Consider the following 25,641-nt stretch of genomic DNA (forward strand, 5'->3'; position numbering starts at 1 on the left):
GAATAAAGCTGCCATAAATATCTATGTCTAGGCTTTTGTGTAGACATGTTTTTATTTTTAAGTAATCTGCATTCTCGATGTGGGTCTCAAACTCATGACCCTGAGATCAAGAGTCACATGTTCTACCAACTAAGCCAGCCTGGTACCCCTGTGTGAACATAAGTTTTCAGTTCCTTTGGATAAATACCAAGGAGGACAGTTGCTGGATCGTATGATAAGAATATGTTTCATTTTGTGAGAAACTGCAAAACACTCTTCCAAAATCATTGTACCTTTTCCTATTCACACCAGCAATGACTGAGAACTTTTGTTGTGCCACATCTTCGTCAGCATCTGGTGTTGTCAGTATTTTGGATTTGGGCCATTCTAATAGGTACGTAGTGGGCTGTTGGAATCTTGACTGTCAAGTTTATCATCTAATTTGGGATTAGCTCTCCATTATTCAAATCTTTTTTTATGTCTCAGAGTGGATATTTGTAATTTTTTCATGTAAGTTCTATATATTTTTGTGAAATTTATTCCCATTCATTATATTATATATTATCTATGACACAATTTCCTTTACATTTTCCAGATTATTTTCTGTGTCTAACAGTTATTGACTTTTATATATTTCTTTGGTACTGCTTACCTTATTGAACTCCAATTATAGATGACATGATATCATCAAAATAATTTTATCTCTTATCCAACTTCATATTTCTTATCTGTGTGCATTCGTGAGAACTTCTCTTCTACACACTCGTCTTTCATCCATCTGACATAAATGCAGCTCCCTCATTGTTAGCTGTGGCCCTCAATCTATTTCTGAATTTCAGACTTCTCTCTAGAAATTGAGACTCATGTATTTATTCATTCAACTAATACTTATTGAGCTCTTACTGTGAACTCGACTCTTTCCTGATATATCTCCAGGGATAGTAAAACAACTAACTCCTAACAAACAAAATTCTCTTTATAAGAGAATAACACTGCTATTCTGTTATTATAATGTTTAAGTTTTGTAAGATAATGCATAAAGAACTTCCAGTTTCTCAAATAGTTTATATTTGTAAAATTATGCCAAAGCTACATTTAACCAGCATCCCGCAATGTGTTTTGATGCCCCTGTAGCTCATTTGATCCTGGAAATCCCATTTTTACATTTTTTTAAGGTTTTATTTATTTATTTGTGGAAGAGAGAGAGAGCATGAGCAGGGGGAGAGGCAGAGGGAGAAGCAGACTCCCCACTGAGCAGGGAGCCCGACACAGGGCTTAATCCCAGGAATGAGATCATGACCTGAGCCAAAGGCAGACGCTTAACTGACTGAGCCACCTTGGAGCCCCACATGTTTCAATTTCAAATTTGTGGTAAAGAACTCCAAAATGTAATGTTGTTTTATCAAAATAATATATGGTGTTAACTGTCATGAGGATTTAAGCCAGTGATCGCTAATAAATGTGGCCAATCATTTACTTGAATGGTTATCCATGCAGATTTTAAGTTGAAGTTTAAAAATTTATTTTTTACATGTTCCCACTGGCTTGCTTTGACAATTCACCTAAAGCCCTGCGATTAGCTCAACTTCATACCTCTGTCAGCATATGAGAGAACTAGTACCGCTCCTGAGAAAAAGAATTTTCAGGAGTTTCGAAAAACAGAAAGACAAGTTGTTTATAAACAACTTTGGTTATTCTGTAAGGAAAGACAGTCGGAAGACTGAGGTTTCGATTCCAGATCTACAGAGAATAGTATGATTTACAGAAAGTTGCAGCTCTTTTCTCCAGCTGTAAGATGAGAATAAGTGTACTTACTCCTCAACTTCGGAGCAATGTCAGGAGAGTACATCAGGTAATGTGACAACTTTATCATCATTCTCCTTGTTATTGTGGAATGTTAGGGAAGATCACCTAGTTAAACCTCCTTTTCAGTACTCGGAATCCCATATACAGTGCTCCTAACTGGTAGATAGGTATTTAGGCTCTGCTGTGTATTAGAGAAATCAAAGGTTATAGAGAAAACACTCTATTAAAAAGGGTGAAAATTAATGTAAGGCACTTTAACATATACTCTAATGATGAAGACCAAAATAGGGGAAATCATCTTAACTATCAGCTATTTCTTTTTTAAAAAGTTTTTATTTATTTATTTGAGAGAGAGACAGAGAGAAAACACAAGCTGGGGGAGTGGCAGAGGGAGAGAGAGAAGCGGGCTCCCTACTCAGCAGGTTCCCTGCTGAGCCGGAGCCCGACTCTGAGCTGATCCCAGGACCCTGGGATGATGACCTGATCAAAGGCAGACGCCTAACCCACTGAGCCACCCAGGCGCCCCCTATCAGTTATTTCTTTGTGATAAAATACTTATTTTCTGATGTCAGATCCTTGGGAAGCAATGCCAAGTGATATGGGAAATATAAATTATGTAATATATTTAAATCTACTCCTATTTAGAACACTTAGAAGGGTTTCCTTTCCAAATAAGGAAAGACCTTTAATTTTTGGTATTTAAAATTTGGGATAGCTACATATTACATTCAGCAAAGTCAAATTTTCTATTCCAGTGTAACTCAAAAGTGATTAAAAAGTAAAAAGTTTCTTAAGTGACGTATTTGCTCTGTGGAAATAAAGTGCTTCGAGGTTTTTTTTGCTTTGTAGTCCCAGAATGGAAAAAAAAAAAAAAAAGGCAGGCTCCAGGGTGGCTCAGTCAGTTAAGCGTCTGCCTTCAGCTCAGGTCATGATCCCAGGGTCCTGGGATGGAGTCCCTTGTTGGGCTCCCTGCTCAGCAGAGAGTTTTGTTCTCCCTCCCCTGGCCCTCCCCTTACTCATGCTCTTTCTCTCAAATAAATAAATAAAAATAAATAAATAAATAAATAGCATTTATTTTGTGTTCCTTAAAATGCTTTTGTGCAAGGAGGACTCTTGATGACGGTGTCGATTGACTAAAGGAGGGCCCTGGTTGTGCTTATAAACAAATATAAGACCTGTAAATTCCAGTTGCAATGCAAAAATTAAACAGAAATATGCTACCTCCTAAGACTGAAAAACACAGGACCTTTAGTCAAAAAAATGTATTGGTTAGGCACCTATCAGATACTTAGCACTGTACATAAACATTTTTAAAAAGGAAGAAAGGAAAATCTGCAACCTAATTTAATCAACTTGTTTCGATTTCTTTGGTTCACCTAAAATTCCCCTAGTATTTTTCTTCCTCACTAAAAATGTTCAAATACCTTCAGTTATTAACTAATATAGCCTAAAATACTGTGTTTTCATAAAATTATGCACATTTTCTTTATGGCATTTACTAAAAACTATTCTCAGTTCTCAGGAAAAAAACAGTGAATCTTTATTACTTCTTAAAATGGTTTCAAAGAAATAACTCTTGGAAGTTCCTTTATGATCTTTTTTTTTTTCCCCAAATGAAGTACATCCTGTCTGAAGAGAATTACTATCAAACTAAAAGCAAGAGCTTCGGGGTAACTGAATTTAAAAGTATTTTACACTAAAAGTTCTGGTATGTTCTGAGTATATCAGATGATAAGCTTTTTTATAATAATATTAGAGAAAAAAAAGCACCTCTTCAAGGGGCTGTGGTAAGCCACAGTAGTTTTTAAAATACTTGTTAAACAGAAAGTTGTGGTTCCTGCTAGTGGTCAGTGTATGAAGAATTAGAAATGCTTTGAGTGTCAATAAATCAAATCTTAGAATTGGTGAGTACAGGTATTGCTACATGGTAACCCGATTTGTAGAATATTAGAGTTGTATGATAAAAGGAATATGCTTTATGATCACTTTAAAGAAATTGTGACTTCATCTGTTAAACTTTGGCAGAAGGAGTAGGGAACTTAAATTCTTAAGGAATCAGGTTTGGCCCCATTGGTGCTATTTCCTTCAAAATGAGACCACCCGGGAACATCAGTATCCAGGAGGTCCTGAATAGTGTCCCTGCAGAGCGGAGCGGTTGTTGCTAACCTCCCTTCTAGGCCTCCGCTTGTCACTGACTCCTTAGGGCAGAACTTCTTCCATCAGAAGCAGCCGCCGCAGGTGGGCATTTTCTTCAGTATCAACCTAATATCCACTGACTGGGAACATAAGTATTTTTACAGTCACCCCTGGAGGAAAAGAGAGCAATGGCCTCCGCCCGCAGACAGCTCTGTCTGTAGAAGAAAGAGGGACAGAGTAGAATGATGCCGCCATGGGTTGCGCAGACCGGAAACTTGGGTGACAGTCACTATGCTTTCTGCCTTCCTTGACTCCCCACATCCAGATATTCACCAGTCTGCAAATTATTCTTCTCCAGTAGTTCTTGAATGTATCTGCTTCTTTTTTCCCCTGGCTCCCTGGCATATATTCGGCCACCTTTCTATGCCCCCTGGCATTTTGTAACAGCCTCTGGGCTGCCACCGCCCATCCAGTCATCCTCCTCACGAGAACCCAGTGGTCTTTCTAAACTGCAAATCTCCCTCCTGTAAAACTTCAATAATTTCCCACTGCTGTCAGGATGAAATCCGCACTTCCTCATGTGGTTCATAAGGCCCTGCGTGATCTGAACCTCTTCCCACAAATGCTTCTGCAGTTTCACCTCTTTGTTCTCCGAATTACTGAAACTTCGGTTCCCTGAACAAGTGACGTTCTCACCTCTGGACTTTTGCATGTTCCCATTGTGATCAGACTCCTGCCTGCCTCCCCAGGGTCATATCATAGCACTGTCCCCTCGCTGCCCCATCACGCACATTGGTCTGGAATGCACATTGGTCTTCTCTCTTAGGGCTGCTTGTGTTTTCTCCACTCCAGGGTGAATGCTGTTCCCCAGTTACGACGTCTATCTATGTGCTCCAACATGGTACACACAAGGGCTGTATGGAAAACCAGAATGAGGGAGAGTATGTATGTACTCTAACGCATCTTGAAAACAGTTCCAGAAGCTTGAAGTTCTCAGAAATCACAGTGGAAAACTAACATATAGTCCACTGAAAATGAAACAATAGAGTCATTCTTTTTGAACAGCATTTGGAAAACTGAGAGGCTGAGACAGAATCTAGATAGGTCATTCAGGTAGTGCAAGTATTGTGAAAATTTCCAAATGATGAACTACTTATGCTGCACTAGGATGAGTAGCTCATAGTCCCTGAGAAGTGGATGTTTCCAGGCCAATGGGGGAAGCAGAGATATGTTCCACCATCTAGGAGGTCTGTTCAGTAATAGCCACTGATGACTGAGCTTCTACTCTCTGTCACGTTCCCCTGCATTATGTCCAGACCCGTATTTCCAATCTCATGTTGTCCGTCACTGCTTGGGCACCCCAAGGCACCTCAGAAGACCTTACCTAACCAGGACAGAATTTGTCATTCTTCCCACAACCTGCTGCTTTTCTAATGTTTTCTCTTCTAGTTAATGTCACCTTCGTCCACTCAGAGATCCAAGTAAGATACCCAAGATATCCACTTAGATGTGCCTTTAGACTTACACTCCTACCATGACATGAAGCATGTCACCTTCTCTTCTTGATGCTACTTTCTTCTTTAAAATTTGAGTATAGTTGACACACGATGTTACATTAGTTTCAGGTGGACAACATGGTGATTGGACAACTCTGTGTGTTATGCTGTGCTCACCACAAGGGTAGCTCCCATCTGTCACCACACAGCACTATTATAATACCTTTGACTACATTCCCTATGCTGTACCTTTAATTTCTTAATAATGCTCAAACCCATTAACTTCTCTTCATCCTCACTGCCTCTACTTCAATGCAGGCTACACTCATTTCTGACTAATAATAGGCTCCTAATTGGTTTCCCTCCCTCCCATCTTGCCTCACCTTCATTCCCCATACTGCAGCCAGAGTGATATTCCCAAAGTTTAAATCTAATTATCTTGCTTCTTCTGTTTAGGACCTTGTAATGATTCTCCATTGCTCTCAGGATAAAGCACTTGCTGAATATTTGTTGAATGAATTATCTTCTCAAATGTTCAGAATAACATTAGGTTAGACAGTGTTATTCCATTTTGCAAGTAAGGGGACTAAGGCTAACGTGAAGAGCTTACCCCAGAGTTGAATGGTCAGGTTTATCTGACTTCTGAGGCTGTACTCTTTCTACATCACACGGCCTATCCTTTCTATCAGGAGACAGCCTCTTCATGTGGACATCGAGAAAAGACTACTGGGTACCCAGTGCGTTCCTGCCAGTCATACACAAGTAAACAATCACTGGTTCCCAAAACATCGTAGTAAATGCTTTATAGAATTATCTTGTACTGCTGTAAAAATGTGATTAACCAGAAATTTCACTTAAGCAGATTTTATTTTAAGAGCATGCAGCGAAAAGACATTGCAATCTTTCAGGCAAAATCTCGATATTACCAAAAACAAGCTGACAGGAATTTTTAAGAGCAGTTTCCAAGGTAAAACTTGAAATCTCTACACGTTGAACTCTTTGTCTACACCTCTTCCATTGCATGTACAATGACCACCAAATAGAGCTTTTGCCCAGCATCGTACCTGGCATATAGTGGATGTTTGGTAAGTATTTGTCAAATGAATGAATTAATAAAGGGGAAAAGTAAAACCCTGGTCCAGCATTCTAAGATCCAGAGTCACTTACTCACGGTTGTCATATTCTTCCTCCTCAGGGAAGATGGTAAACTAATATATTTTACCAAGTTTCCCACAACGTAGGTCAAAACAAAAAAGTTTTCTTATTCTCAGTAAACTAGAATATTCATTCAATCTGAACAATTTATTTCCTAAATGTAGTGGTAAAAAACACATGTGATTCAAATTTTTAGTTTCTATCAAGTGCGCCTGGGTGGCTCAGCTGGTTAAGCATTGACTCTTGATTTCAGCTCAGGACATGATCTAAGGGTTGTGAGATCGAGCCCTGCGTTGGGCTCCACGCAGGATGGGGAGCTTACTTGAGATTCCCTGTCTTCCCTCTCCTTCTGCTCCTCCCTTCCCTATACGCACTTGGCTCACGTGCGCTCTCTACCTCACTCTCGGGGCGGGGGGGGGGGGGGGGGGGGTAANCTAATATTTCAGACTTCCTCTTGGTCATTTTTCCCCTAACTCTCTCCACAATTTTATACTGTGGAGTTACTTAACACATGATAATTTTAATCAAGGTTAACTCAGAATCATATTTGTCATATTAAAACAAAATTAAAATATCCTGGGGCACCTGGCTGACTCAGCCAGTAGAGCATGCGACTCTTGATCTCAGGGTCATAAATTCGAGCCCCATGTTGGGTATAGAGATTGCTTAAGAATAATATAAAAAAATCTTTAAAAAAGTAAAATATCCTGATTTTCTAGGTGAAAAGTATAATTGATAATTCTTGGTTAGTCAGGAAGAAGATAAAACTCAAATTGTACATATCACATACTATATTTCTAGGTCTCTTTTTATAATGAAAAAATTATAATATAGCTTTAAATATTTTAGTACATAAATCTCCAATATGAAGATTTTAGACATGTACCACTTAAGGAAATTATATCTTATTTCTCCTTTTAAGGATTTATTATTTGAGAGAGAGAGAGAGAGATTGGGGGAGGGGCAGAGGGACAGGGAGGAGAGAGAGAATCCCACCTAGACTCTCTGCTGAGCACAGAGCCTGATCCCATGGTCCTGAGATCATGACCAGAGCTGAAATCAAGAGTCAGACATTTAACAGAATGAGCCACTCAGGTGCCCCTCTTATTTCTCCTTAAAAACAAAAATCAGATCCTTATTTGTATTACTGGCTATGATGGCTGACCTTCATTCTGGTCATGCTGCAAATAGGACCAGAAAATAGGAGGAAAACTGAGCTTGAGTTTCCACTGCAGTGAAATGATGATTTGGTTATGATACATTGACAGCTTGTACTATTACTAGTTATATTTTACCTGGTTATGAACATAGATCTGATAATCACTGCTTCTAAGAAAATTAACTGTATCACCAACACCAAGAATTTCTGATGGAAGTTAATCCTATCCTGAAGCCCAGGTGAAATTATTTTAGGACTGAGCTCAGATCCCTTAACAAAAATGTGTTTCCAACCATGGTGTAATATTGGCAAACTTGGAAAATCCAGGGGTGCAAGTGTTAATTAGATCAATATTAGATTTTAAAGACTATAGACTTTTCAGGCCTTTTTTTTTTTTCTTTTTGATAGGACACGATTCTGGGCAATATTATGGTAACTGTTCTGACACTGGCCTTGGCTGGGGAAGCCGCGTCATACTTCCTTCTGTGTGGGGACCCCTCTCTCCTCTGATTCTTAAGTCACCTGCAGAGCCTCCACAATTAGTGTGGCAGAGAAGCTCAGCCTCACCGTAGCTTTGATAAGAGGCGGAAGTGCGGCACGCCCTGCACTGTATATCTATGCAAATTCGCTCTCTGCAGGTACGCCTGGGCACTCTGCCCGGGAGAATCCAGCCAACGCACCTTTCCTCTCTGGGTCTCTGAGGGCTGGGTTTCCTTCCGGCAGTAAGGTGGGTGGGAATCTCTCTGAAACCACTCTGTTTTCCTGCCTTGTTTTTTTCACTCCTAGTGAGATATAGACTAGCTCATATCCATTCTTTCGGTTGACGTGGTCGGCCGTACCTTCCACGCACCTGACTATAGCCTGTGTTTTGCAGTTTTCGAATGAATTGTGCACAAGACGTCCAGCAGGTACCTATAGGAGGTAAGCACAGTGCAGGCTTGTGGAGCGCTGTGATCAGTCCCTGGGTTCTCAACCGCCAGAGTTCAAGGAAATGTGACGATATTTTGGTTTCTGTAGAAAAAGAAAATCGGTTTAAAATTCACAGTACCCGTGTAATCATTTGTGGAAAAAAAAAAAATCTCTAAACTTTTGTGTTAAAGAGTAAAGCAGAGGGATGCCTGGGTAGCTCAGTTGGTTAAGCCTCTGCCTTCGGCTCAGGTCATGATCCCAGGATCTCCGGATGGAGCCCCGCATCAGGCTCCTTGTTCAGCAAGTCCGCTTCTCCTTCTCCCTCTGCTGTTCCCCCTGCTTGTGCTCTTTTTCTCTCTCTCAAATAAACAAATAAAATCTTAAAAAAAAAAATAAAGAGCAAAGGAGAAAAGAAGTAGGAAATCCCCTCAACGGTTTTATTTAGAAAAAAAAAAAATCACACCTATGCTACCTTCATAGTGACAAGTAAAAACAAGAATGCAAGAGCAGAACTTGGTGGACACATTCTGAACCACGTTTTTAACTAGATTATAAAATCCACAGCATCAAGTACAAGAGCACAGAACATAATTTACTAGACTTATACCCAGTACTGCACACCTGAATGATTTTTACATGCCATGCTGCTGTGTCTTAGGTGGCTTTGTGGTTATTGTGGATCGTGAACCCCACCCTTTTGATCAGATAAACCTAAAATATGATGATGTAGGGAGAAAAAAAAAACCTTACATTCATCAGCCAGTGTTTAGAAGGATTTATAAGACATAAAATATCTAAAATGGAAATCTAACAGACTCCTTAATAAGTTTGTAACATTCTAAACAATGTTATTGCTTATCAAGTTGCCTTTCATCAAGCTGAAATCTTCTGAAGCATCTATGTTAAGAGAGGACTTAAGTGATTTTTATCGTGCTTACATTTGATTTTTTAAAACAACATGAGCTTCAGGAAAATTATTTTACACACACCAGTAAGACTTGATTTGTGCAGTAAACAATGTACTTAAGCGTATTTGGTGGTTCTACAAATCCCCTCCTCCTTTTTCCTAACCCAACGGATACCCCACACTCCTTCTGTGTGGAAATTCTGAAACTATCACTGGCACCGGATCTTTGGGTTTTTTTGTCTTTTAAAGTCTCTAGACTCCTCTCCACCAATGGTACGTGATGGGCCTTTACAGCCATTTCCCTGTGCTCTTCTAGGAAAACTTCTAACTGACCCAATTGCCTCCTGCCTACTCTCTACCTTGCTGCTAGAGTTATCCTTTTATTTTTTATTTTTATTTTTTAAAGATTTATTTATTTGAGAGAGTGAGAGAGCATGTATGAGCACTCAAATGGGGGGAGGGGCAGAAGGAAAGGGAGAGAAGTGCTCAAGCAGACTCCCTGCTGAGCGTGGAGGTATGGAGCCCAGCAGGGGGCTGATCCCGGGACCCTGTGATGATGACCTGAGCTGAAATCAAGAGTTGGACACCCTACCAACTAGGCCACCCAGGCACCCCTAGCGTTATCTTTTTAAATGCAGATCTGATCATTTTATTCTACTTGGAAACCCATAGTGAGTAGTTCATTGCTCACCACATGGGTTACTGGTGTGACAAGATCACTGTAGCCTTCGGATACCTGGGTGGAAGGGCATAGCCAGATCTCCAGTTCATCATCTCTAACGTCAAGCGTTTTCTTCTGTGGTGACCCCAATATGTTATTCAAATATTACCGGTTTTCATTTGGGCCTCTACTGAAAAGGTTTGGAAACACCTCTTTAAAGCAAGGGTTCTTTCCTGAGACCTGAGAACCCTGGGAGAGCAATATATGGACTTCAGGATATTTGTGATCCTCCATAGTTTCTGGGAGTGGGTCCTCAGAAATAATCTAAACTTAAAGGGGACTATACTTTCTGAAAAGTTTAAAAACCACAGCTCCATAACATATATTGGCCTTAACAATCGTTCTATACTATCTTTGTAAAATCAGCAACAGTCATTCTATTCTGTGCACCTTGCACTCCAGCCACTGCAGACTACTTGGCATTCTTCCAACCTGCCAATGTCCTCCAGCCCTCATCCTTTGGCAACTTTATCTTCATTGCTTCCTTCTTCTTACCTTATGCTTCAGCAATGATGAATTGTTTGCAGCTCTCTGAAATGTACTTTCAAGGTCCAGTGCTCCATCACACTCTATCTTCAGCTTGGAACGCCCTCACAGTCTGTCTGGTGAATTCATCCACATCTGTCAGGACCCAACTTAACCCCCCTCCTGTATGAACCTCTCCTTACTCCTATTAGAAGAATTCTTTTCTCTTGCTTTTCTGTTGCCTTCCTACTTTATATTAATATTTATGTTATTACACTAATTTTAATTTATTCTAAGGATTGCTGTATATTTTTCTCCCCACAAGACAATACTACTTGAAAGTAGGTACCTAGTTTATTCATCTTTATACACCCAGCATGTCGTCCTCAGTTGGTGGTTAATCTGTGTTTGTTGAATACCTGTTCCTTTATCCTCTTCTCAATCTGTGAAACTCTGGCTTAATCCTTGAAGGTTAAAATGGTTAAAATATCACCTTGATATTTTAATTAAGGGGAACTCTCTTCTCTGTGATACCTAGTAGCTCATAAACAAGTCTACTAAATCAGTTATGCCTTTCTCTTACCTTGCTCAGGTGTAAGAACTGAGAGCCTTCAGTTTGCAGGCTCAGCTCTGCTCAGTTTCTAGGCTTAATCTTTACCAATGGAGCAACCAGCCGTGGGTTCAGCCCAACCTGTGAATGTACTGCCCACCGCTGTTGCTCCCCACCACCACCCAAAACAGCCCCTATTAGTTTAGAGCCTAATATCTTTACTTGCCAGTCCTTTCTCTCTGGAAACTGGATCTGTATCCACTTGTCTGGGAAGCCTATCCCAAATGGGAGGATTTCACAGGACCCATAACACTCTTTCTTTCTTCCTCTTCGTATTCCTACCCCAACTTAAAAACCAGTGCTCAACCACATAGGGCCTAATCTTTCAGTTTGAAATGCTTGTCACTCTGTTAAAGAAGGCTGAACTTAAAGCCAGTTTAGTTTTCCTGATGAGGGTCAGCCAGATCTGGTTTCTGCTTCATCCCATTCCCAAAAAGCCTGGAGCAAATTCTACAGTGACAATGTTTAATAATCCCTAATGCTTAGCACAATGACTTCTCTAGAGTGGATACTCAACATGAATGAATGGACAAATGGTCATCCAGTTAACAAAAAAGAAAAAGATACATTTCTTGACAGGTGAGAACACGGACTGAGGGTTGCCAGATCTTCTACTTTTTCTTTTTAATTAATTTTTTAAAAAGATTTTATTTATTTGAGAGAAAGAGAGCACACATGAAAATAGGGAGGGGCAGAAGCAGACTCCCTGCTGAGCAGGGAGCCCGGTGCGGGACTCAATCCTGGGAGTCCAGGATCGTGACCTGAGCCAAAGGCAGACACTCAACCAACTAAGCCACCCAGGCACCCCCCGGTCTTCTACTTTTTCAAGAGAAGCCTGAAATCCAGATTTTTGTAACTTTTTTGATATGGTGGCAAGAAGGAATATGGTTCCTGCCCAGTGTGGTGTCCACTTGCAGGATAAAACATCTGTACATATCATGTAGTCAAGTCAGACATTTGCAAGGATGAAAGATATAGGCTAGTTTTCCCTCTATGATTTTTTTTAAAGATTTTATTTATTCATTTGACAGAGGGAGAGAGAAAGCACAAACAGCAGGAGTGGCAGGCAGAGGGAGAGGGTGAAGCAGGCTCCCAGCTGAGCAGGGAGCCCAATGTGGGGCTCAATCCCAGGACCCTGGCATCACGACCTGAGCTGAAGGCAGATGCTTATCTGACGGAGCCACCCTGGTGCCCCTCAATGATTTTCAATGCTAGTCAAGTATCAGTATTTTTGGAAAGCAGGAGGAACAGCAAAAGTTCCTCCACAGGACTTACCATGATAGAAACCAGCTAAGCTATTTTGATTCTTGGCCATTGTTCTCTTCAGCCTATCATATGCTATTGCCAGAACAAGAAAACCCAGGAAGCCGGAGTCTGGAGGCATCTGTAGTCTAGGGCAGATAATTTGGGTCATGTTGACTGAAGAATAACTGTGTCCTAATAAGGAGATCATTAGGGTGGTTTCTTTTTCTTTTTCTTTTTTTAAGATTTTATTTATTTATTTGACAGAGAGACAGCCAGCGAGAGAGAGAACACAGGCAGGGGGAGTGGGGAGAGGAGGAGCCTGATGTGGGGCTCGATCCCAGGGATCCAGGATCACGCCCTGAGCCAAAGGCAGACGCTTAACAACTGAGCCACCCAGGCATCCCCATTAGGGTGGTTTCTTTGCCATCTTCTGCCAGTGGCTTATGACAAGGAAGACTTGGCAAAATAAAGGCTCAATACATGTTCATCAAATGCATGAACGAATGAATGAAAAAATTATTCCATATTTATAGAAATTTTTAGAAAGAGGTTCACTGTCTTTTTGGTGCAAATAAGGTGTTCAATAAATATATGGTAACTAGAGGTTTTGTTTCAAATTTACTTCAGAGACCTTCTCTGTTTATTTTATTTTTATTTTAAAATTTAAGTTTTGTTTTATTTTTTTTAATTTTTTTTTAAAGATTTTTTAAATTTATTTGACAGAGAGACAGCCAGCGAGACAGGGAACACAAGCAAGGGGAGTGGGAGAGGAAGAAGCAGGCTCACGGCGGAGGAGCCTGATGAGGGGGCTCGATCCCATAATGCTGGGATCACGCCCTGAGCCGAAGGCAGACGCTTAACCGCTGTGCCACCCAGGTGCCCCAAAATTTAACTTTTGTTTTAAATAGGAAAGCGTTTCTAGTGCTACAGGCATCAAGGTATTTATTTAAAAGGCATCAAAATTTGGTGCATAGCAACTCTGGATCATAGAGGCTTTTATCCCTGAGGGCAGCAGAGCAGCCCCCAAAGGGTCTTGCAAGGGGAGCTTTTGCAAGAACTCAATGTGAGGCAGCTACCCCAGGGGCAAGAGGGCCGGCTGTCTGGAACTTCATGTCAGGCGCCATCTCTCACAACCCTTCCAAAGGAAATTTTCTCTTTTTAGTACACCACTTTGTATTAACTGGATCAAAATTAACTATTTATAACTTTGTGCATCAAAGGACACTATCAAGAGAGTGAAAAGGCAACCCACAGAAAGAGAAAAACTATTTGCAAATTATATCTGATAAGGGATTAATAGCCAGACTATATAAAGAACTCCTATAACTTACCAACAAAAAAGCCAAACAAGCTGATTTTAAAATGGGCAAAAGATTTGAATAAACATTTCCCCAGAGAAAATGTACAAATGGCCAATAAGCACATGAAAAGGCGCTCAACATCACTAATCATTAGGGAAATGCAACTCAAAACCATAATGAGATACCATTTCACACCCAGTAGAGTGGCTATTATTAAAAACAAACAAATAAACAGAAAATAAAAAATGTTGGCAAAGATGTAAATAACTTGGGACCCTATGCATGGCCAGTGGGGATATAAAATGTTGTAACTGCTGTTATAGTATGGTGGTGACTCAAAAAATTAAACATAGAATTACCATATGATCCAAGAATTCCAATTCTAGATATATATCCAAAAGAATTGAAAGCAGGGACTAGAACAAATATTTGTACATTCATGTTCATAGCAGCATTATTCATAGTAGCCAGAAAATGGAACCAACTTAATTGTCCTTTGATGGATGAATGGATATACAAAATGTGGTGCGTATGTATGTATATATATACATACATACATATATATACACATACATACACAATGGAATATTATTCAGCCTTAAAAAGGAATGAAATCCTGATGTGTGGTACAACATGGATGAACTTTGAAAACATTATGCTAAGTGAAATAAGCCAGACAAAAAGGACAAATATTATATGATTTTGCTTATATAAGGTATCTAGAGTAGTTCAATTCATAGAAACAGAAAGTGGAATAGTGGTTACCAGCGGCCCCAGGGAGTGGGGAGAGGGGAATTAGTGTTTAATGGGAAGAGAATTTCAATTTGGAATGATGCAAGAGTTCTGAAGATGGGTAGTTTTACTGGTTGCACAATGATGTGAATGTACTTAATGCCCCTGGATTGTACACTTAAAATTTTTTAGGATGGTAAATTTTATGTTGTGTATATTTTACCACACTTTTAAAAAATGGGTTATTCATAATCATAATCTTTATTGTTGGTTTCAATAGGATTTTATTTATGTCGGGATTTTTTGTGCCTTTACCCTAGTTCCTCCCAAATCAATTGTTCTACTCTCTGTGTATATGTACAGACATAAGAATGTGGGGAGGGGGAGAAAGGAGAGACAGAGAGAGGAGAGAGAGAGGGAGGGAAGGTGCTAAGATAAGCAGCCCCGAGACTGAAATAGGTAGGGCAAGTTAATACTGGTATTCATCTCTGTAATCTAACAACTTGGCATTAGAAAGTCTTGTCGCTCCAAGGATGCTTTGTTCCAGCTCTGATGTTTTTAAATGTTGGTGTCATATAGCATTTCCCTTGGCATGGGCATTGTCTATTGGGATTTGTTCATCAGAAAAAAAGTAATCCTTCTAACTTTCAGAAGAAAATGAGGGAGAAAGAGCATGATGTCTATCTCACTTTTCCAACCTCATTACTATCACTTCGCTTAAGTCCCATATAACCTCATGCCTAGAGTGCTGTGGTAATGCCTTCTTCCTTTTAATTCTTACTTCATTCAACATATACTGCACTATTCCACCATATTGACTTTCTAAAATATCACCCTTTCTTAGTACAGGACTTTACTTCCTATTTCATAAAGGCTATATCATGCATGAATGCTCTGAACTTCCTGCCCTTCCCCCCACTTCTAAAAAGATATCGCATATGCTGTAACTTAGCCTCTTTTCCCTGTTCCCAAAGGAGAGGTTTCAAACCCCTAATCCAGCCACCTGTGCTTGGGCTTTCATTCCCTTCCACCTCCTTCAGGACCTGGATCCGTCAGCCGTCTCTTTTCTTTCCTGTGCCTTCAACATCCTTTTCTTCTTTAGCTCTTCCCCTTCAGCCTGTAAACAAGCTCGTCTTTCTCAGTTAAAAAAAAAAAAAAGTGCATTTCTTAAGCTGCCACCCTGAATTTCTCCTACTCAGTCCCAGGGTTCTTGAAAGACTGGGCTTTATTTACTTTCTCCACTTTCTTCCCACCCCCATAGGCTCCTGCCCCCACCCCTCTACTGCAACTGCTCTATGAATGTTATCTGTGGCCCTTAGGTGCCAAATGCAGTAGGCAGTTTTCATCATTTATTTTTCTAATCTGTCTGCAGCTTTGACGCTTTGGGCTAAAATCTTTTTTTTTTTTTTTTTTTTTGGCCTGGTTTCCATGGAACCATTTCTCCTCACTCTAGAATCATCTCTTCTGACTTTTCCTCTGCCCACACTCAGCTACCTGTGCATCCCACTGATCTGTCCTGTGCTGTCCCTTCTCAACCTGCATATTAATGAAGTCTCCAAGCTGATGGCATCCCCGTAAAGTGATAATCCCCAAATCTCTTTGTCTCCCCCAGCTTTCTCCAGTTTGCTAGACTCGGGAGCATACTGAACATGTCTACTTGGACATGCAGCATATTTTATTGTAATTCCCTCTCCCCAGAGCAGTCCTTCTCACCCCTGTGTTCCATATCTTGATAAATAGCACTACCATCTATCAATTGCCCATATCAGAAACATGAAAGAGGTTCTATGTTCTTCCCTCTTCTAATCCAATTAGGCATGAAGTCCTGTGCATCTTACAAAAGTAACTCTTCAAGACGATTTCCCATAGTCACCCATCCTGCCTGGTTCTTTAGCTATTTGGCTAATTGTTCTTTAAGTATTCATTCATTCCAGTAAAATGGCACCATCTTAAGAATCCTATAAAATACTCTTTGCTTGCTATAAAATTGTATGTGGTGACTTCAAATCTTTGGTAAGAACATCTGGAGATTTAGACCACACCCTTTATTTTATTCAAAGTCAGAATATGACAATGAGATACCACTTCACATCCACTAGGATGGCTATTATCAAAGCAAAGCAAAACAGAAAGTACCAAGTGTTGGCAAGAATGTAGAGAAATTGGACCCCTTGTGCACCATTAGTTACAATGTAACTAACCACTGTGGGAACTATTATGGCAGTTCCAACAAATGAAACATAGAATTATCATATGATATAGCAATTCCACTTCTAGCTCTATATATAAAAGAATTGAAAGCAGGCACTAGAACAGATATTTGTACACCCATGCTCATAGTGGCAATATTCACAAGAGCCAAATGTGGAAATACCCTTAATGTCCATTGATATTGTCCATTCACAAAATGATATGTATATCTGTACATGTGTGTGAATGTGTATGTGTATATAAATATATGTATTAGAATATATATAATATGTGGGATATATATACAATATATGTTACTTATGTACATAATGAAATGTTATCCAGTTTTTGAAAGGAATGAAATTCTGACACATGGTACAACATGGAAGAACCTTGAGGACATTATGCTAAGTGAAATAAGCCAGGTACAGAAGGACAAGTGTTGTATGATTCCACTTATATATGAGATACCTGGAGTAGTCCCATTCATAGAGACAGAAAGTAGTAGTATGGTGGTTGCAGGGATGGAAGAAAGGAATAATAGGGAGTTATTTTATGATGGGCACAGAATCTCAATTTGGGATGATGAAAGAGTTCTGGAGATGGGTAGCACTGATGGTTTCACAATAATATGGATGCACTTAATGCCACTGAACGGTACACTTGAAAATGGTTAAAAGAGTAAATTTTGTTATACATATTAAACAATATCTTATTCAGCTCAGGCTGCTGTAATAGAAAGAATATAGACTGGGGTGCCTGGGTGGCTCAGTCGTTGAGCGTCTGCCTTTGTCTTAGGGCATAATCCCAGGGTCCTGGGACCAAGCCCCGCATCAGGCTCCCTGCTCCGCTGGGAGCCTGCTTCTTCTTCTCCCACTCCCCCTTTGTGTTCCCTCTCTCACTGGCTGTCTCTCTCTGTCAAATAAATAAATAAAATCTTAAAAAAAAAAAAAAAGAGTATAGACTGGATGGCTTAAACAATAAAAATTTATTTCTCCCGGTTCTTGGAGGTGAGGATGCCAAAAATCAAGGTGCCAGCACATCTGGTGTCTGGTGAGGTCCCCCTTCCTGGCTCGTAGACAACTGCCTTCTTGCTGTATCCCCACGTGGCTAAGAGAAAAATCATCTTTCTCCTGTCTGTTCTCGTAAGAACACGAATCCCATTCATGAGGGCTCCAGCCCCAGGACTGAATGACCTCCCAAAGACCCCCTTCTAAATGCCCCGATAGTGGGGATTTAGGCTTCAGCATATGAAGTTTGGAAGACAAAAACATTCAGTCCATAGCAAACTACAATTTAAAAATTAGAATATATTTATCAGATTAATAAAAATTGGCATTCTTGAAATGTCTCTCTGTAGAGTGCAGACTTTGTCCTCAATGATACCCTCAATGAGGGGGTGTCAACTAACGAAGCAAGTGATATTTTGCCAGAAGGGTAGGAGGGACCAGTTCTAAAAGACAATCAGAGATGTCAACCAGCGCTCAGAAACTCCTGCGTAGCAAGAAATAGAGAATGTCTGTATCTGAGAAGGTGACCGTCCTCCAGAGACTCAGACTCCTTTATTTGTATCTTTCTAGAAGCTCAGGGGGAGAGTGTGTGTTTCTCAGCTTGAACAGAACCCTTCCTAATTCTGTTAAAGCAGGCATTCATACAATGCACTCTGGAACAAAATGGAACTATAGTTAAGGGGGGCGGGGGGGAACACCAGTTTAAAAATACATGCATTTTTGAAGTAATTATGAAGAAATTCAAAAGCTGAATAAAAGAGAAAAGCAACTCAAGATCAGAACAAAGCCTTTGGGAGCTCTAACAGGAAAATATGTATATCATTGTTAAGTGCCAAAGTACACACAGCACACAAACCCAAAGCTTATCTGTGTGGTTTCCATAGTGTCAATATATATGCAAAGCTGGTCTGACTGCGCTGAGACCCATCAAAGGTCATGGAAGTAAAAACAAAAGTCAGACTGGGTGTGTGAACCTGTGGCAAGCGAGTGCCAGGGTTCCTGGACATTTTCTCATTTCTAGAGAAGTGAGCGAGAGGTGGCAGTAATGTTCTTTTCCTTTCTCTCTCTCTCAATCTCTCTCTCTTCCCCCCACCCCGCCCTTTTCCTCCCTTCCTTTCTCCCTCCCTCATGAATTAAAGCATTATTTTCTTTGAGTCCCAGGAGATGAAATTCAAATTTACAGTGAAGGGTTACTAATGAAAGAGATGACCTGTTCCTTTTAATATATATTTATTTTCACGTATAATTGCACCATAGTTAAAATGAGAGTTATTTTCTTTAAAGTTGACCTGTTTTTTGGGGGGGGATAAATATGCATTCTTTGTAATTTTCCTCCTGCTTGTCAAATCAGAATAGCTTCAGATAAATGAATAACACTAGAATGTATGCTGTGGCAATGCAGAATCAGGATGAGAGGAACAGCAAATCACACATTTTTCTTTAGTCCTGCGATAGTTGGGGCAGATTAGGAGGCTACTGAAATGTGAGGTGTATTTGGGTGACAAATTATATTTGTTGAAAAACTAGCTACACTCAGTGGGATGACTTCACCTTGGTATTTATGAGTTTAAATAGCAGCTGTGTACTGAGAATAGTTTTCAGTTTGGCTTTGAGCTTTTTTTGTTTTTGTTTTTGTTTTTTTATTTTAAGAGACAGTAATGATTTACTGCTTGCTTAAAGGTAGTGATTATTTATTTATTTATTTATTTATTTATTTATTTATTTCTGGGTAAGCTCTATGCCCAACATGGGGCTTGAATTCACAACCCCGAGATCAAGAGTTGTATGCTCTATGGACTGAGCCAAACAGGCTCCCCCCTGGGTTTTTGGTTTTTTTGGTTTTTTTCTTGAGTAGGAAAGTATGGAAATGAAGCAGTGAGTTTATCCTACAAGCTTTGCTTAAATTATTACTATATGCTGTGTCCTCTGCCAGGTACAGTTGTGAGTTATTTGAAGCTCACATCTGTTGAGTAATTTCCCGCAAGGTCTCGCGGCTAATCAATAACAGAACATAGGCCTTTGTAGTTCTAAAGTCCATGCTTTTAGCTCCTATCCTATGTGACCTCTTAATTCCATTTGTTAGAAAGACAGTGTTCTGCCTTGTGCGTCCCTTTATCTGGACTTCTCCCTCGCACCTGACTCTCAGACCCTACTCCTGAGGACAGTTCCCAGCACTAGTGACCTCCTGACTACTACCACTACAGTCAATAGTACTGCTCCTATTAAATACTACTACAAGTAACAATGATAACTGATAATCGATAGTATTCACTGAGTACTTACTATATGAGTGAAAGTGCTGAGAACTTCGTGAGAAGAAAAGAAAAGAACTTTGTGAGCTTTAATTCGTTGGATATTTTCAATGGTGCTTGGAGGCATACGCTCCGGAATAGACAGACTCCCCTGGGTTTAGATCTTAGTCCCTTCGTTTATTAGCTGTGTGACCATGGACAAGTTATTTCACTTTCCTGACTCTTCATTTCCTCATCTGTAAGATGGAAATAATAAAAGTATCTATCAAAGAGAGCTGTTGGGAAAATTAAGTAATATAGAGAAATAGCCAGTGTACATCATCACTACAGACTACAAATTCTTGGTATTAATACAAATACTATTAATAATTTCATCCGTCTGTAAAAATCCTGCCATGTTTATACAGCCCAGCTATGAGGCCTCTTGCCTTGGTGTCCCCCTTTTTTAAAAATTCCAGTTTCCTGCCTGGAACTGAAACCTACTATGGACATTCATCCAATGGCTGGATCTTTGTACCCTGTGCTCCATTCCTGGGAACTGGATCTTGTCTCCTAAATCATCAACTGCTGGCTGGGGTACTAGCTATCCCTCACTTCCAAGGGAGCCAGTATGCGCTACCACTGGATTTTTAACATCTCCATCGTTACCATATCCCAGGAAAATTAGACCCCCTCAGCTCTTTGATCAGGCTCTAGTCCAACATGATTCTTTACTAACTCCAGTTTAAACTGCTGAGTGTTTCCTGTCTTGCTCAATTCTGCTTCTTGCTCTTTCCTGCTAACTCTCTTTAAAATTATAGTACCCCTTGAGGTCAAACTCACCTAAGATTCAGCAGGTAGTATTATAGTTACAGAGGAGTCAAAGATGAAAATATAGTCCTGTCCTGGAAGAATTCATAATCTTCATAAAATAGAAAAAATATAAGACATACCTTATGCACCCCCCTGGATGCCACTGGCCTTGCCTGCCCTGCATATCAGGCCATCAGCTCCTCCTTGAAAGCTTCTATGGGATACCTACTCTATGCCTCACATGATTCTGCTGTCTGGAGTGAACTAATTGCTTGTCCAAGAATATTGGCCTTTCACTTTGGTTATCGCTGTGTAGCCAGGTAGCCAGCCACATGTCCGGAGTCTCTGGCTGCTTCTCTCATTTATGGGCTCAGATGAAATACTTCACCGCAGGGCATGGGATTTGGTTTCCTGATCAGATGCTATATCCAGAAGTATAGGATCCTAAACCAGTGGAAGTTGGGAGATGAGAGGGAGCCAGACTGATCAATTCTCTCATGCATTCTCAGGCACAGTTTCCCAGGGTGGCTGAGCAGGTGAAAACTAGCAAGTGATTGTCTCAGTCTCTCCATGGCTTGTTATGGAGTAGTGACCAACATGGTGACCTTCTGTTACTTACCCTTCTCACACTTACCTTCTTTCTCCCTCACTCTCACTGCCCTGGGGTTGCACCTCCCATACAAAGTTAATCACTTAATTCATCCATCAGGCTCTGCTTTTGAGGAATGAATGGACCCCAGAACTCCAAAATTTGAGACTCTTGAGCCAAAGAATGAAAGGAGAGACATTAGGCTTAAAAGGAGAGAAGACACAGAATAGGAAAGGTTCTTACGTAGCCTGGTGTTCTTTCTGATATCTGATCGTCTTTCTCCACGCAAACCTCTCTCACGACAACTTCCTCCTCCCCCAGCACACACTGCACTCTACTATAACTAAAATTGTTTTGCCTTCAGGGTTAGCATTTAACCCAGCATTTCCCTTCCACTGTTTGCCTAAAAGGAAAAAAAAAATCACTTTAACTGTTGATAAATCCTTTCATTCCACAATTAGAGATAAGAAGCTTAAAAATACAAATATCTGAATCAGTCTTAGTTAGAAAAGATGATATCACACTCATTCCTGTTTTGATAGGGGAGGAGAGTTGCCGGGCAAAAAGGCAGTGGGCCCTGAGAAGGGGACAGAGCAGCCTGGAGGCAGGACAGAGAACCTTATCCAATTACGCAATTCATTCCCGGCTCTGCACTGCTCATCTTCCTCTCAGAATAAGCAAAGGGAAGCTGGGCATAGCAGTCCTGTGGGGACATACGCAGGCAGATTAGAATGGCAGCTATGATCAGATAATAAGCTTAAGCAGAGATCTAATCCATGATAGAATATTTATTACAAATGGACAGAATTCTATTCCGAATGTCAACTGTATTAAATAAGGGAATTGTAATGCTGGGTATTATGGAACTGAATGAGCGTTATAGTTCAGATTTTGTTGCAACAAATGTTATTTGAAGGAAATCCTTTATGGAAGAAAATCGAAATCAAATCTTGGAGTGACAGGCCATCTATTTAAAATCAAGTTTGCTACACTTTATCAGCCAAACGGGGATAGTATCTTAAAGTTCATTGTAAAAGGTGTTTTGCATAGAGGTGTGAGATACTAGAGAGGAAGATCAGTAAGAACTGGCTGTGTTTGAGGTAAAAAAAAAAATTACAATCCTATGCAGTTCCCAGTCATGGCTTTTAAAATCAAGTTGTCCATATGTACCCCAAAATATTACTTTCCTCACTTTGTTGAGTGTCCTTGTTTGCCTTTGATGTTCCAGTCATGTCACCATTTTGAATAAGGCCATCAATGTATTAGTGTTGTTGCTTAAGCCTATACATGTTGTAGCTATTTACTATCACAAGAATCCCTGTCCTAATTAATCCTTTCAGTTACATCCTATTTCTCAAACATATGGGTATTTGTTTCTTAACTTGAGTTAACCTAACAGTCAGAAGAAGGGTGTAGGCCTGCGTCCTATGAGTGTGTTCCATGAAACAAGACAAACCTATTCCTGACAGTTAAAAGCTCCCCATAGTCCCATAAGCTAATTAAAATGAGGTAGAGTCACACTTAGTAGCAATAACAGATTAATATTTAATTGAAAATAGCTACTTTTAGGGGTGCCTGGGTGGCTCAGTCACTTAATCTTCTGACTCTTGGTTTTGGCTCAGGTCATGATCTCACGGTTTTGGGATTGAGACTCCCCCATCAGGCTCCACACTCCCTGGGGACTCTTTCTGAGATTCTCTCCCTCGGACCCTCCCTCCACTTGTGTGCTCTCTCTCTCTCTCTAAAATAAATACACAAAATCTTTTAAAAAATAAAAATAAAAAACAAAATAACTACTTTTAAATTGCATTTTCTATGTATCCACAGCCCATTGGAAATCATTTTTATTCCAAAATTTCGTAGTGTGAAATGTTAGTTTTTCTATTGCTGCTATAAAAATTACCAAAAATGTAGTAGTTTAACACAATGCAAAGTTTTTGGGTTTTTTGTTTTGTTTTGTTTTTTACAATGCAAAGTTTTTATCTTATATTTCCATAGGTCAGGAGTTCTGTACGGGTCTTACCAGGCTAAAATCAAAGTTTCTTCAGGTTTACACTCCTTTCTCTGGTTCTAAGGGAGTTTCCACTTCCTTGCTCATTCAGGTGTTGATAGAATTCAATTCCCTGTGGTTGAAGGACTGAGGCCCCATTTTCTTCTTGGCTGTAAACTGAGGGCCACTGTTGACTTTTAGAGGCTACCATATTCTTTGGCTCATGGCCCTCTTCCTCCATCTTACAAACCAGCAATGGTGCATGAAGTCTTTGTTGCTGCTATTTCTGATCACACCTGGAAGATTGACTAGATTGGGTCCACCGGGTTTATCCAAGGTAATCTGGATGAAAAATCTCCCAAACTCAAGGTCTATAACCTCAATCACATCTGCAAATTCCCTTTTGCTATGCAAGGCAACATAGTTACAAGTTCCAGAGATTAGGATGTAGTCATCTTTGGGGGTAAAGTAAGGGGCATTATTCTGCCTACCACACATAAGGAAGCACATGGGTGGGGCCACAGAATAATGCTCTAGAAGACAACTGTACTTTATGCATTTTTTTCAGTAAAATCTCCTTCCAAACATTTTCCCGCTAATAAGTGACAGAGCTGTGATTTGAATGCAGATTCCACACTTTCAACTGCTAAGTGAAACTATACCCCAGCACCTTCTGTTGAAATGAGCACTGGGTGTTATACACAAACATTGAATCATGGAACACTACATCAAAAACTAATGAAGTACTGTATGGTGACTAATACAACATAAAAAAAAAAAAAAAAGATCACTGTACTACATTATCTGTTTTCCTAAAAAGTAAATAATGTTGCACCTCTACCTTTCAAAACTTTCAGTTTAAAATGTAGTACAGTGTGGAGGTCCCTTAAAAAGTTAAAAATTGAGCTACCCTATGACCCAGCCATTGCACTAGTGGGTATTTACCCCAAAGATACAGACGTAGTGAAGAGAAGGGCCATATGCACCCCAATGTTCATAGCAGCATTGTCCACAATAGCTAAATCGTGGAAGGAACCGAGATGCCCTTCAACAGATGAATGGATTAAGAAGTTGTGGTCCATATATACAATGGAATATTACTCAGCTATCAGAAAGAACGAGTTCTCAACATTTGCTGCAACATGGACGGGACTGGAGGAGATTATGCTAAGTGAAATAAGTCAAGCAGAGAAAGACAATTATCATATGATTTCTCTCATCTATGGAACATAAGAACTAGAAAGATCGGTAGGGGAAGAAAGGGATAAAGAAAGGGGAGGTAATCAGAAGGGGGAATGAAGCATGAGAGACTATGGACTCTGAGAAACAAACTGAGGGCTTCAGAGGGGTGGGGGGTGGGGGAATGGGATGGACTGGTGATGGGTGGTAAGGAGGGCACGTGTTGCATGGTGCACTGAGTGTTATACGCAACTGATGAATCATCGAACTTTACATTGGAAACCAGGGATGTACTGTATGGTGACTAACATAATATAATAAAAAAAATTAAAATAAAAAAAAGAAAGAAATTAAGTGACGATGAAAAAAATAAATAAAATGTTAGTATAGCATTCAAAGCTCTTTGTCATCCACCTCTATTTTCAATATTGAACCTATTTTGTTCTAGAATCCAATCTCTTTACTAATTTTTCCTCTTTTAATGAATTACTGAGACAGGAATGTTAAAACCTTCCAATATACCTAAGTCAAGCTATTTTAAGAAAGAAAAAGAAGACCTTCTAGTATCCCATCACATTTGCTTCCCTTCAATAAAACATGCATTAAGTGTCTATTTGAAGTAGGCTATGTTAGGTAGAAAGACTGTAAAGATCCTACTGTAGGGAATGTAAAAGAATGGAAAGATGTAAAGATCAACTGTAGGGAAATAAAGAAATAATTACAATAAATAAGGGAGGGAATTCATTTATCCAGCTTATATGGGTCAAGCACTATTCTATTACACACATTTTATTGACCCCCCCGCCCAGCACTGTAGATAGTCCTCTCCTTGTTTGACAGATGTAGAAAAGACAGTCCAAAGTGGTTAAGTATTTGAACCAAGGATATACAGCTGGGATAGCAGTGGTATAATTGGGATTTAGAGTCAGGCCTGTTTGACTCCAAAGCTCAAGGTCTCTCAACTATGCCAGTAGTTTTTAAATTGTTTCTTTCCTGTCAAGAATCTTTTTTTTTTTTT

General features: G+C 39.9%; 1 protein-coding gene across 2 annotated transcripts in view; it reads left to right on the forward strand.

Moving 5' to 3' along the window:
* Nucleotides 1–25,641, forward strand: part of SLC30A7 (solute carrier family 30 member 7) — a 263,475-nt gene that overhangs the window by 217,682 nt on the left and 20,152 nt on the right. Inside the window, exon 15 of one of the 2 annotated variants that reach the window (XR_004623326.1) lies at nt 292–373. The exons of the other annotated variant lie outside the window; for it this stretch is intronic. The gene's annotated coding sequence lies outside the window, so the exon portion shown is untranslated. The remainder of the gene's footprint in view (nt 1–291; nt 374–25,641) is intronic. 2 annotated transcript variants of the gene reach the window in all.

Source organism: Ailuropoda melanoleuca, chromosome 2 (assembly GCF_002007445.2).
Source record: "Ailuropoda melanoleuca isolate Jingjing chromosome 2, ASM200744v2, whole genome shotgun sequence".
Classification (NCBI taxonomy): domain Eukaryota; kingdom Metazoa; phylum Chordata; class Mammalia; order Carnivora; family Ursidae; genus Ailuropoda; species Ailuropoda melanoleuca.